Genomic DNA, 12,872 nt, shown 5'->3' with positions numbered 1-12,872 from the left:
CTTAAGGAAGGCAACATAAAGAAGAGTCAATTTGAGACTTGAGGTCCAGGCCCAGGCTAACTTAAGTACTTGTTCCTTGATGCTATGTATGAATAGCCATCATTGCTGGATTGGTGAGAGGAGAAATATCTCTTTTTTCAATCTGAATGGAAATCAGAAAGAGGGGCTCAAAGAGATAGGAAGATCGAGGATGATAGCTGAAGTGGCTTCTCCTTTTAAAGTCTATTGAGTATGTACCTCTTCCTTCTAAATGACTAGTCCTCATTGATGCAACATCCTCCTCCTTTCCCTGTGGGGATATAGGGACCAATAAGGGGATTACTTTATCATCCCAAAGCACAAGTCCTTCAGCACTGAGCCAGAAAATGTGTTTCTCCAGAATTATTGTCCTGCACTTAGGGAAGGGCAGTTCATCTGATGACTTCCTCTGTACTTGTTGTCCCTATTTGTCAAATGAGGAAACTATAACTCAAAAGCAAAGCTAAAGACCATGGAACTAGCTTATGGCAATGCTTATGTATAAGCTAGAATCTATTACTCTCTCATGTAAAAGTATTGTATACATATATATGTGTTTTATACACATACACACATACATATATCTACATATATCTATATATCCTAGCTCTCCACTGTTATAGTTGGATGTTCCAATCACCCTCTCTCCTAGATAATACTGTCTTATTGATACATACTGACCCCAAACTTGAACAGAGGTAAACATTCATAGAAGTGATGGCAATTTTAGTGAAATCTATTAAAAAAGAAGCCAATGGGGGGTAGGTGACTCAGGAGATTGAAAGTCAGGCCTGGAATCATGAGGGTCTGGGTTCAAGTCTGGCCTCAGATACTCCTTAGTTGTGTTACCCTGGGCAAGTCACTTAACCCTCATTATCTAGCCCTTATTGTTTTTCTGCCTTGGAACCAATCCCCTGTACTGATCCTTAGATGAAAGATAAGAGTTAAAAAAAGAAGCCATATAGTTCCCTGCTACTTTGCCTATAACCCTAACCTCCTTTTCCCATTCTCTGTCCCAGCAATGAAATTAGAATCTAGGGATTGGACCTTTCCTGTGCCACCCCAGGGGGGGAAAAAACTCCCTTCTGAGTTTCTTTTTGCAAATTCTGTCTCCTAGTGGCAGAAGAACTCCTTTCATTGCTCCTGTAAGCTCACTCCTCCATCTCTGGAGGATTTTCTACATTTTCAAGTTCCTTAAGGCTACAAGATGCTGACCTCTTGTCTACTTATAGCAATCTGGTCCAATTTTTTCCAAACTGCCAAAATCATCATTTTTGCATATAGGGATGCCTTCTGATTCTTAGAGCAATGCAGTTGGTCCCTGCACCAAAGTCTTCCTTCTTCTAGGTTCCAAAGTAATGAAGACAGATAAAAAAGGAACTGGTTTTGGGGACCATGAGGATTGTACTTAATTACCTGATATAGCTAGATTTAGGCTGTGAGAATCACCCAGATTGAGCAATTCGCCTTTAGGGTTATTATGGCCAACTGGAGAAAAAGCCACACTTCCCTGGTCCAGAAAGGAAAGTAGGCACAGATTTTGCCCAAGAACTTAAGTCAGCTTGTGGAAAATATCTCATTCTCCTTAACCAGAGAATAGCCCAGAATCTTTGCATTTTTTGGACCTTCTTTCTCCTTCACAGGACATGACAAAGTGGATGCTCATTACTGATAGCTGAATGTTAAAGGTTATCAACCTTAAATCATAGGTAGAGAACTTGGTTGAGGGATGGGTTGCAGGAAAAGAATTCAGCTTAAGCATAAAGAAAAACCCTATCATGAATCAAAAAGGAAGATGAGCCTCCAGCAGGGTCTAGTGAGGGTAGAGGCTGGGTAGATGACACATAATAGTTTCTTACGTACCTTGGACAGCAGACTATCTGGCCTCTAAGCCTGTTCATTTACAGGTTCACATAGGCTATAGATACAGTGCTGGAAGGGACCTTAGAGACCATTTCCAATCTCCTCATTTTATAAATGAGGAAACTGAGACCTAGGAAAATTAAGGGATTTTCCCAAGATTATATATTAAACTAAGTATTAGATGACTGGAATTTTAAACCTTCTTCCCCTTTTTAGTAGCTCCTCATATTAATTCTTTGTTCTCTATTCTCTACCAGGATTCTTGGCACCACTAACATCTACTCATTTTTCCTCCTTCAGGTCCTCCAGGTCATTTTTCTGTTTTCTTCAATAACTCCAATAGCTACTCACTGTCATTTTTCTTTTCCTTTTTGTTTTCATTAAGTTTTCTTTTAAAAAAATTAGGAACCTCACAAGCATCAACAAAATGAATGTAATGTAAATGATTGTATATGAAAATGAAGATCTTTATTGCATACTGTTTATTTTAAAGTATATAATAAATTTTACTGATACTACATTGCTTGTCTGTATCACCTTCTGAACTCCATTCTGTTCTCTTTTGTGTATTTTTTTTTGTATTTTTGTGTATTTTGTGTATTTTGTATTTTGTGTATTTTTAAATGTTTCCCAGATAGTCTTTTGTTTATTTTCCCTTTTTTTGCATCACAGTTAGTATTCTTCCCACTCCTTATCCTATAACTCTTCTCTCCTGCCTCCAAGTAAAAGTCTTTCATAGTAACAAATAGTTATTTCCAAGTTAAACAAACCAACTCAGTGGTCATGCTTGGAATGGATTTCTCATTCCACACCTCTAGTCCATTACATCTATGGCAAAAGGTAGGAAGCATGATATATAATCTTAATAGTTAAAAAGGTCACCAAATTGTAATAATTAAAATTAAATTATGAGAATGCTAGTAGCTTTATTACATCAATGTAGTGATAGTAAAGAGAGGGAAATGTAGGAAAAAGGCAGGTGACAAAATTCCACTCTCCAGCCAGAAGTCCGCAAGAGTCTCTTCAGCAAGACTCACCAGAGCAAGAGAGTTCCTTCAGCAAGAGTCACCAGCGCAGTACTGTGTCCAGCAAGAGTGTCACCAACACCAAAATGTGTGTTCAGACCTTTGGTCATGCCTTTATAAGCCTTTTTCTCCATCCACTTGCTCTCCTATATCATATCTCAGGAACCAATCATAGTTCCTTAATTTGCCTGGCACCACTGAGGTGGGCAGTGCCTGTGGGATCAAGTTCCTGTCTCTTTGGTTTCAACTTCCTTTCACTGTGGGCATGTGTATCCTTGCTTATCCCAAAGGACCTTCAGGTCCCTGATTGATTAAATTAAAAGGCAGGGGAATTCCATTCTCACATCATCAATATTTTAGAAAATTAGTCTGTGACTAGTCATTGAGTTGTTTAGCATTCTGAATATTTCAAAGTTGTTTTCCTTTACAATGTGATTTTCCTGGTTCTTCTCCTCTCTGAATTAGTCTGTATAAGTATTCCTAGTTTTTTTCTAAATCCATCATACTTGTGACATTTTATGTCATAATGATAATCCCTCACATTCATATTCTATTTTCCTAATTTCTCCTTCTGACCACATTATTCATGGTGATCTCTCAGTTTAGCAGTCTCCTCAACCACCAGTGAACTTCATCCATTTTATTTCAGCTCTCCCTACCTTCAACCCTAACAATCATCCCCAAACTGCTCTTCCCCCTCAGCTAATCACTCCTGTTCTGAATTCTTTTCAGTTCCCTCAATCTTGGCTCTATAGTCAACCATTCCAACAAGGCATTGTCTCTTATCTTTAAACTGTCTCCTTACTTTGTCCCTGCATGTCTAATCTTTAGCCTAGGCTCAACTTCATCATTTCTGCATTCTCTGCTTCACCTCCCCAGGCACCTAATAATATTGCTGGAGGATGTCAGGAAAACATGTTGAATAAGTCCACTGCACTCATGTTATCTAATCTTAAATGGACTCCCATGGCTACAAAACAATTCTTTTAATAATTTCTGACTGACTCCCTCATCACACTCCTTATTAACAATTGTATCCCACACTTATAAGCCCCGACACTACCTCTGTGTCATCTGATCTCACCTTACATTGTCCTCTATGAGTTTTCTCATCTCTTCTTCAAACACCAAAACTTTGTTTCCTTTGATAGTTTATGATCCTCATGCCCCCTAGTCATGGGCATTCCCTTTAGCAATCTTCTTTCTTTACTACATTTTTCTTTATGTTAATGACTTCCAAATATCCAAAAATTCATCCTTGTCAGTCCTCAGGCTCCAGGCCTACATTTCTAATGGGTTATGGGGTAGCACAGTGAATAGAGTAGTAGGCCTGAAGTCAGAAAGACCTGAGTTCAAGTCTGACCTCAGACACTTACTAGCTATGTGAACTTGGGCAAGCCACTTAACCTCTATTTGCCTCAGTTTCTTTATCCTTTAAATGGGGATATTAATAACACAACTTCCTGAGTGTTGTGTGGATCAAATGAGAAAATAATTGTAAAGTATTTAGCACCTAGTAAATATATAAATATTATATTATATTATTACATAATATATATATAAATATTAGCTATTATTATCTCTGCTTAAATATCTATATATATATTAGCTATTATTATTATCTCTGCTTAAATATCTTAAAACATTGGGCCCATCATCTCCCCTTCAAATTCAACCTCTCCTAGCCACTTCCAAACTGAGAAGTAGGCTTATAATCTCAGTTACCTTCATCTTCACCATCCAGTCAATTGCCCATTTCTGTTGGTTTTGTCTGCATGAGCTATCTATGTACTTATTTTTTTGTTGTTGGTTATATTTTATTTTTTTAATTGAAAAATTTTACTTAATTTAGAATATTTTTCCATTGTTAAATGATTCATGTTCTTTCCCTCCCCTTGCCCCTATAGCAGGTATGCAATTCCACTGGGGTTTTACATATATCATTGATCAATACCTATTTCCATATTATTGATATTTGCACTAGGGTGATCGTTTAGAGTCTATATCCCTACTTATATACCCATCAACCCATGTGATCAAGCAGTTTTTCTTCTGTGTTTCTACTCCCACAGTTCTTCCTCTGAATGTGGATATCGTTCTTTCTCATAAGTCCCTCCAAATTATTCTGGATTCTGGATTCATTGCTACTAGTAGAGAAGTCCATTACATTCAATTATACTACAGTGTATCAGTCTCTGTGTATAATGTTCTCTTGGTTCTGCTCCTTCCACTCTGCATCAATTTTTGGAGGTCTTTCCAGTTCACATGGAATTCCTCCAGTTCATTATTCCTTTTAGCACAATAGTATTCCATCACCAACATATCCCACAATTTGTTCAGTCATTCCTCAATTGAAGGGCATCCCCTCATTTTTCAATTTTTTGCCACCACAAACAGTGCAACTATGAATATTCTTGCACAAGTCTTTTCCCTTATTATTTCTTTGGGGTATAAACCCAGCAGTGCTTATATAAGGCAGGATTGTTTTGTGCTTATCTTTGTATCCCCCATGTTTCCCACGAGAAGGCAGAGAATAAATACTTATAATTGAATTGAACTGAATGTTGAGTCATGATTTGGTTCACATTTTTTGATTACAAAATCCATGCTCTTTTGATTATACCAATTTGCTTCCAGGAAGTAATCCTATCCTGCAGAGGAAGTAAATGGGTACTATCCAAAGCATATTTTGAATTTATTCAATTAATATTGAAAAGACACACAACAAATAACCAACTTCACCCCATCATAATGATTCCAAATAGAGATTTCTTCTAAATAAATATTTATTTAGTAAATTCAATAAATAACCGGCAGCCTCTATATATACAAAGTCTATATCTGTCTAAGATACAAAAATGATGCTTATTATAAAAAAATTACTTGTTAAAAAGATGAGATCAAAATAATTATGCCCTGATAGAATATAAAAAATAAATTTATTGTCCTTAACATATTTATATATGATATATAGAATCATATCTATGAATATAGATATGTATACATTTATATATCTATAAGTGTGTATATATGTGATACATGTAGATGTGTATATATAGATACACACACATTTAGATACATTCTGTGGACTTTCTCTCATTCTTGCAATGTATTTGATGCATATGTCCCTGCTTCACCTAATGATGTCCTATACTATACTATTTCTTTTTTTAAATAATTTTTTCATTGTTACATGATTCATGTTGTCTCCCTGCCCTCTTTCCTCTCCCCTCCTAGTGATGAGAAGCAACTTCACTGGGTTATACATATATTATCACTCAAATCCTATTTCCATTTTTTCCATTTTTATAATAGAGTAATCTTGAAAAACCCCAACCCCAAATCATTTATCCAATCATTCTTTCTCTAGATAGGAATAGCATTCTTTCTCATAAGTCCCTCAGCATTGTCTTGGCTCATTGCATTGCTTTTAGTAGCAAAGCCTATGACATTTGATCATCCCACAGTGTTTCAGCTACTGTGTACAACGTTCTCCTGGTTCTGCTCATTTCACTCCACATCAGTTCATGGAGATCTCCCCAGTTCTTATAGAAATCAAGCAGTTCATCATTCCTTATAGCACAATAATATTCCATCACCTTCATATACCACAATTTGTCCAGCCATTCCCCAAAGGAGGGACAACCCCTCATTTTCCAGTTTTTTGTCACCACAAAAAGTGCTGCTATCAAGGACTATTTCTAAGCTAAGCTTTGAATAAGTTCCTGCCCTAGGTGGTTCAGTATGTAGACTGTTGGGCCTCGAGTCAGGAAGACTTGAGTTCTAGCTTCAGACACTTATTTAATTATGTGAACTTGAACAAGTCACTTAATGCCATTTTCCCTCAGGTTCCTTATTTGTAAAATGAGCATAATAAAACACCTTCCACCCAGGGCTGTTGTGAGGATAAAATGAGAAATTTGTAAAGTGTTCCACAAAACCTTAAGATACCTTATGGTACTATATAAAAGCAGGCAATTATTATCATATAAATGCACTGGAAGAAGGGGGTTCCATCAGGAACTGCACTTGATCCTTGTTATGGTATGTTTTGGGTCCCAACCTCTGATTTTACTGAGAAAAGCAAGTGCTTAACTCAGGTTTTTTTTGTCTTTGACCCCAGTTCCTTCATGTGGTCTCTCTTTACTCATGTTAGACCTTTTTATATTCTGGAAGGCTCTTGTCACTAAAAACTCACCCCCTAGAAAATATAAGGAAAGAGTAAATAGAGGGTTGACAGAGTCAGGGAGACAAATTTTAATCTTGCCTCAGACATTCACTATGTGAACCTGGTCAAGTTAATTAACCTCTGAACCTCAGTTCTTTTATCATGGGGATAATAATAGCCCCTTCCTCACTGGGTTGTTGAGTATTATTATTATATTAATATTATATATTAAAGGATTTTACATGTGAGGGGAACTTGGGCAGGTTTCTGGGACTGTTGAAACTGTTGTGGCCAAGATGCCCCTTAGCTCAGCTCCAGTGATCCCACTTGCTTACATACCTGATAATCTGCATTATAGAAGGACCAGGATGGAAGGGAAGGTTTTCTTTCATTTTTTTTTACATTTCATTTTTATTTTTTTCTCAATTACATACAAACAAAATTTTTTAACATTCATATAAAGAAAAAAATTAACAGTCATTAAAAATTTTGAGTTTCAAATTCTCTTTTTTCTTTCCCTACTCCTTGGGAAGGCAAGTATTTTTATATAGATTACACATGTACAGTTATGTGTAACATTTCCATATTAGTCATGTTTCAAAAGAAAATGCAGACCTCCCCCAACCAAAAACAATAAGGAAATTTTAAAAAGTATTTTGATCTGTACTCAGACTCCATCAGTTATTTCTCTGGAGGTAGATAGCATTTTTCATATTAAGTCCTTCAGAATTGTTCTGGATCATCATATTGCTGAGAATAGCTAAGTCATTTGAAATTGATCAGCACAACAATATTGTTGTTACTGTTTACATAGTTCTCCTGGTTCTGTTCACTTCACTTTGCATCAGTTCATGTCAGTCTCCCCAGGTTTTCCTGAATGCATACTACTCATCATTTTTTATAGCACTTTTTTTATAGTATAGCATTTTTTATAGTATTGCATCATAATCACATGCCACAACTTGTTCAGCCATTCCCTAATTGATGGGCATCAAGGCGAAGGTTTTGAAAAGTCTTTTCTTGAGTTCCTACTGCTTACAGGTCATTTTTTTATTTCTTAATTTGGTGACTGTATTTTAATATCCTTTTAAATTTTTGTATTATGTGCTTTTAATGTTTAATTACTAAAGTAATTTTAACTGGATTTTATGGTTCATAAGGACTTGTTACATTTTAAAAAACCTGATATCTGCTGAACTGAGCCAAATTTAGGTTTTTACCCACAGTATTTAGTGCTGTGAACAAAGGGAGTTTTTGGTTTGTCTCCATTTTTGCAATGGCTTCTGGTTAATTTAATTTTTTTAAATGGGAGAAGGATGTATAAGAAAGGGAGTACTGGGTGATGGGATGGTTAGAAACAAATATGAAGAACCTTCTTTTGGGAATAGTGAGAAAGTTTCTCTTCATCTAATAAAATTATTTTTACGTACTGGAGAAGAAAGTCAGAATATCAGAACAATGTTTGTCTCCCATTGACATTTATTGAAATATTTTGCCAGTGCAAGGAAAGAGAATATAAGCTGACTTTAAAATATAAGAAAATAGAGTCACAGGTAAATAAATGCTTAATTTTATAAAATGCACTGAAGTCAGAGGACCCATCTAATTGATTTGCCTATTAACAAGACATAGAGGTCAACAATAATGGAGGAAAGGATAAATGGACTAAGAGGTTTCTCTGGAGAATCCCTCTGAGCCTATGAAATTGAGGGCTACAATGGTAAACATAATTGGGAATCAGAGAAGGTGGTAAAAGAGACTCAACTGTATCTTATTACTATTTCCTGACCCCTTCCCTATTCTATTTCTCAGGGAGAGACTTCTAATAGAAGGAGTTAGAAAGTGGACACATTTTTAAGGAACTTGGGGGGTTGAAAGGGAAATTTTAACAAGTTAATAAAACTTTATAACAGAGTCTTAAAAGGGTTATTTAGGGCACCAAGCAGTTGCTGGATTCCATGGACTAAAAGCTTAAAAATGATTTGCTTTTACAAAATCACTTGCATCAGTTGGAGACCTCATGCAGAGATCACTCTTTATCCTCTTTCAGGATAATGTGGGGAAATTTGCACATTTAACCTCATAAATATTTCTCTAAATGGTCATTTCCCTCATGGAGGATGGCAAGGAAAAGAGTAACATTTTAGAAATAGGTTTGATAATTTGGATTTATTCTTTCTTCCTTTACTCTCTTTCCTATTCCTTTATGATTCGCTTGCTTCAGGGGTGATTAAATCATGTCTTCTATCAATTAGATCATGTTTTCTAGTTCCTGACCCACAAAAAAAATGCTTATCAGGCATTGTAAAGCTATAGATTTTCACCATCAGACCATCCTACCAGTTGGTAGACCAATTGGTGAAGTATACGTAGAAAAATGGGGCAGCCCCAGCAGCTGTTTGACCAAGCAGGGCTATCCATGCAAACAGACACTCCTGGGAATGACAAGGAGATAGGATACTCACTACCATGTTAGATTATCCTAGGATGATATATGCTCCCATAGAGAATTTTGGTATGGCTTTTAAAACATGAGGTAGATATGACTATGATTGGTTGTCAGTCTATGGAGGTATTTAAAAAAGAACACCACCTAATTATCTGTCTTAGTAACAATTCTAAGACAGAAGGGCAAGGGTTAGGTAAATAGGGTTAAGTGACTTGCTCAGGGTCACATAGCTAGCAAGTGTCTGAGGCCACATTTGAACCCAGGTCCTCCCGATAACAAGTCTGGTGCTCTGTTACTATAGCACTGTGCCACCTAGCTGCCCTGGCCTATGGAAATATTAGTAAAATTACATTGTGACACCAGGGACTAGAGGTTCCTTCAAATTCTTAATCATCTGGAATTTGTTGTTGCTCAGTCATGCCTGACTCTTTGAGACTTCATTTAGGATTTTCTTGGCAAAGATACTGAAGTAGTGTGCCATTTCCTTCTTCAGCTCATTTTACAGATGAAGAAACTGAGGCAAACAAGTTTAAGGGACTTGCCCAGTATCACACAGGTAGTAGGTATATGAGGCTGGATTTGGACTCGGTTCTTAATGATTCCAGGCCTAGTACTCTATCCCCTGCACCACCTAACTGCTCCTCTAAGATTGGAGTCTGAAAATCTATTCAGATTATTTCTCCCATCTCACATCACAGATAGTTTTCTCTCTTTCTCTCCCTCTTTCTTCTTTTTCTCTTCTCTTTTCCTCCTTAATTTCTTGCCTCTCTGGATGGAGAAAAGACATATCATTTTGAAAGCATATTGTGAGACTAAAATTGCAACTTTGTTCTTTCCTGTAAGAGGGGCTTTCCTGACAACCATCTGTGAAAACCCCAAGCCAGGAATTGTACACTGACTGCTTGGTTGAACAAGCAGGTGACCACAACAAACAGATGAACTTTCCATTATATAAGTCCAGTAATTAGCTTTTTTGTAGGGCAGAACAATACCCCATTGGTCTAGTAATTGCATCAGAATGCTGCTGATTGCATACTCTAAAGGGACCTGAGAAGTTATATAATCCAAGGCTGAAGTCTTCTTTATCATGCTAGTAATTCTCTTTTCATTTCATTTTGACTGTTTTATTTGACCTTCAGTCTTTGGACCCACTGATGGGTAATATCATCCCTGGGTTCTTCAAGAAGATGGACCATGAAATTCTAACACTAACCAGTACCCATCTCTGCCATTATTCCCTATATCCTTTTCTATGCTTCCATTTTCTACTTTTCTCTCTGCCTTCCAATTCACAGTCGCATTTCTACCTCTCACCCTAGTAGAGGAACAAAAGCAAACTCAGAGCTGTATTAAAAGTGAATCAATCAACAAAAAATGCATTCATCAATGGGGAGAGTCCAGGGTACTCTGATAACTGCCAGGGACATAAAGATAAAGAGTGTAATACATTCTTAAGATATTCCATTGGGGATGTCAACAAGTACTACATCCCAATGGGGATGTCAACAAGTACTTAGGTAAGCAATACATAGTGATGACTAGCATCTTTATATGGTTTTAAAGTTTTCAGAATAAAGTTTTCTCCCCAAAATCCTTTGAAGTAGATGTTATCATTATCCCAATTTTATAGATGAAGAAACTGAGTTTGAGAGAAGTTAACTAACTTGTGCATTAAAAAAAGATAAAAGAGGGAAGTTTATACCCCAAGGGAAGTTTGGACTTTTGGTATGGAGAGGGGGAGAGAGAAGAGAACCCCCTTCTCAAAGCAGGGTTCAGAGGAGACAGCAGATGTAACTAGTTGGCTCAGAGAGAGGAGAGGGGGTTTGAAGATTTCCCCCTTCTGCCTTCCCTCCTTAACTAAAGCTGCTCTCCCCAATTTGCTCTTGTTCTTTTTGTCCCCCCTCCACTACTGGAAACCAAAAGGTCTCCTCTTGATCCGTTCACTCACAATCAGCTTGGGGAACAGATAACTTGTAATGTCAACTCAAACAAGTAATACAAAAGGAATAAGAGACAAGGAAGAATGGGAAAAGTAAACTGGGGGAAAGGGGGTCCCTGTCTCTATCTAAACCCTTTCCCCTCCCTCCTTGAGTTTGAGGGGGGGGGGAACTCAGGCCTTGGCAGCCTGAGCCCCCTGAGAGAAAGTCAGGTTGACTCACCTCTGGGCAAGAGGAGCTGATGTAAAGTCTGCTCAGGTTTCTCTTCAGAAGTCCCTCCAATTGAGAAGTGTTGGGGGGAAAGATTTCCAGTCACCAACAGGAAAAGTGGGTAACTCTCAGGAGAAAGACTTTTCCCCAACTTCTCTTTTTGACTTCTTAAGACTGAGAGACCCTCACTGCTCTCCCAGCCAGACCTTCTCCTCCTCTGGATCCCACTCCTGGGGCCCCTCCCCCATCAAGGTGATCAATTTCACATACTCTTCAGCCTGGCACTTTTTCTCTAGTGACAGCCTCTGTCACATTTGTACATAGTCATATAGTTAGATATCTAAGTATCTTAGACAGGATTTGAATTCATGTCTTCCTGAATCCAACTGTTCTATCTACTGCTTATAGTACATACAAAGAAAATAAATGCAAATAAATACAAGGTATTTAGTGAGAGAAAGATGGTACTGATGAATACCTGAAGAATAAGGAAGTTTTTATACTGAAATTGGTGCTCGAGCTGTACCCTGAAGAAGGAAAGAGTTTTAAGAAGGATGGGGTGAGGAAGAGAACATTCTAGGCTTGGGGGCTGGCCAATGCAGAGATATGGGGATAGGAGATAGAACAGTGAGGTCAGTTTGATGGAATGGAAGTGTATGGAGGGAAAATAATGTATGAGGCTGGAAAGGCAGGAAATTAAAGGAAAAGTAGAAGGCAAGATTACAAAGGACTTTAAAAGCCAATTTGATTAATTTCTATTTTGCCCTAAAGGCAATAGGGAACCAGTAGAGTTGATTGAGTAGGGAAGTGACCTAGTCAGATCTTTGCTTAAGGAAAATCATTTTGGCAGAAGTGTGGATGATGGTTAGAAGACACCAAACAAGAAGCTGCGACAATAATCTGTGTGAGTGAAGAGAAGGGGTTGGATAGGATAAATGTTTTGGAGGTAGAGATGGCAATATTGGCTACTAATTTGATGTGTGAGGGAGAGGAATTAAGAAGTTGGAGATAAGTTGCAAACCTGAGAATCTGGCAGGATGGTAGCACCTTTTACAGAAAAAAGGAAGTTTGGAAGAGCAAAATATTTAGAAGTAAAGGTAATAAGTTAAGTTTTTCACATATTTGTGCAAATTTACATTTGAGATATTGCTGAGACAGCATTTGAAGTGTTCAGTAGGCAACTAGTGATGTGGAACTGAAGC

This window comes from Monodelphis domestica, chromosome 2 (assembly GCF_027887165.1).
Source record: "Monodelphis domestica isolate mMonDom1 chromosome 2, mMonDom1.pri, whole genome shotgun sequence".
Classification (NCBI taxonomy): domain Eukaryota; kingdom Metazoa; phylum Chordata; class Mammalia; order Didelphimorphia; family Didelphidae; genus Monodelphis; species Monodelphis domestica.
This window is presented reverse-complemented; position numbering follows the sequence as displayed.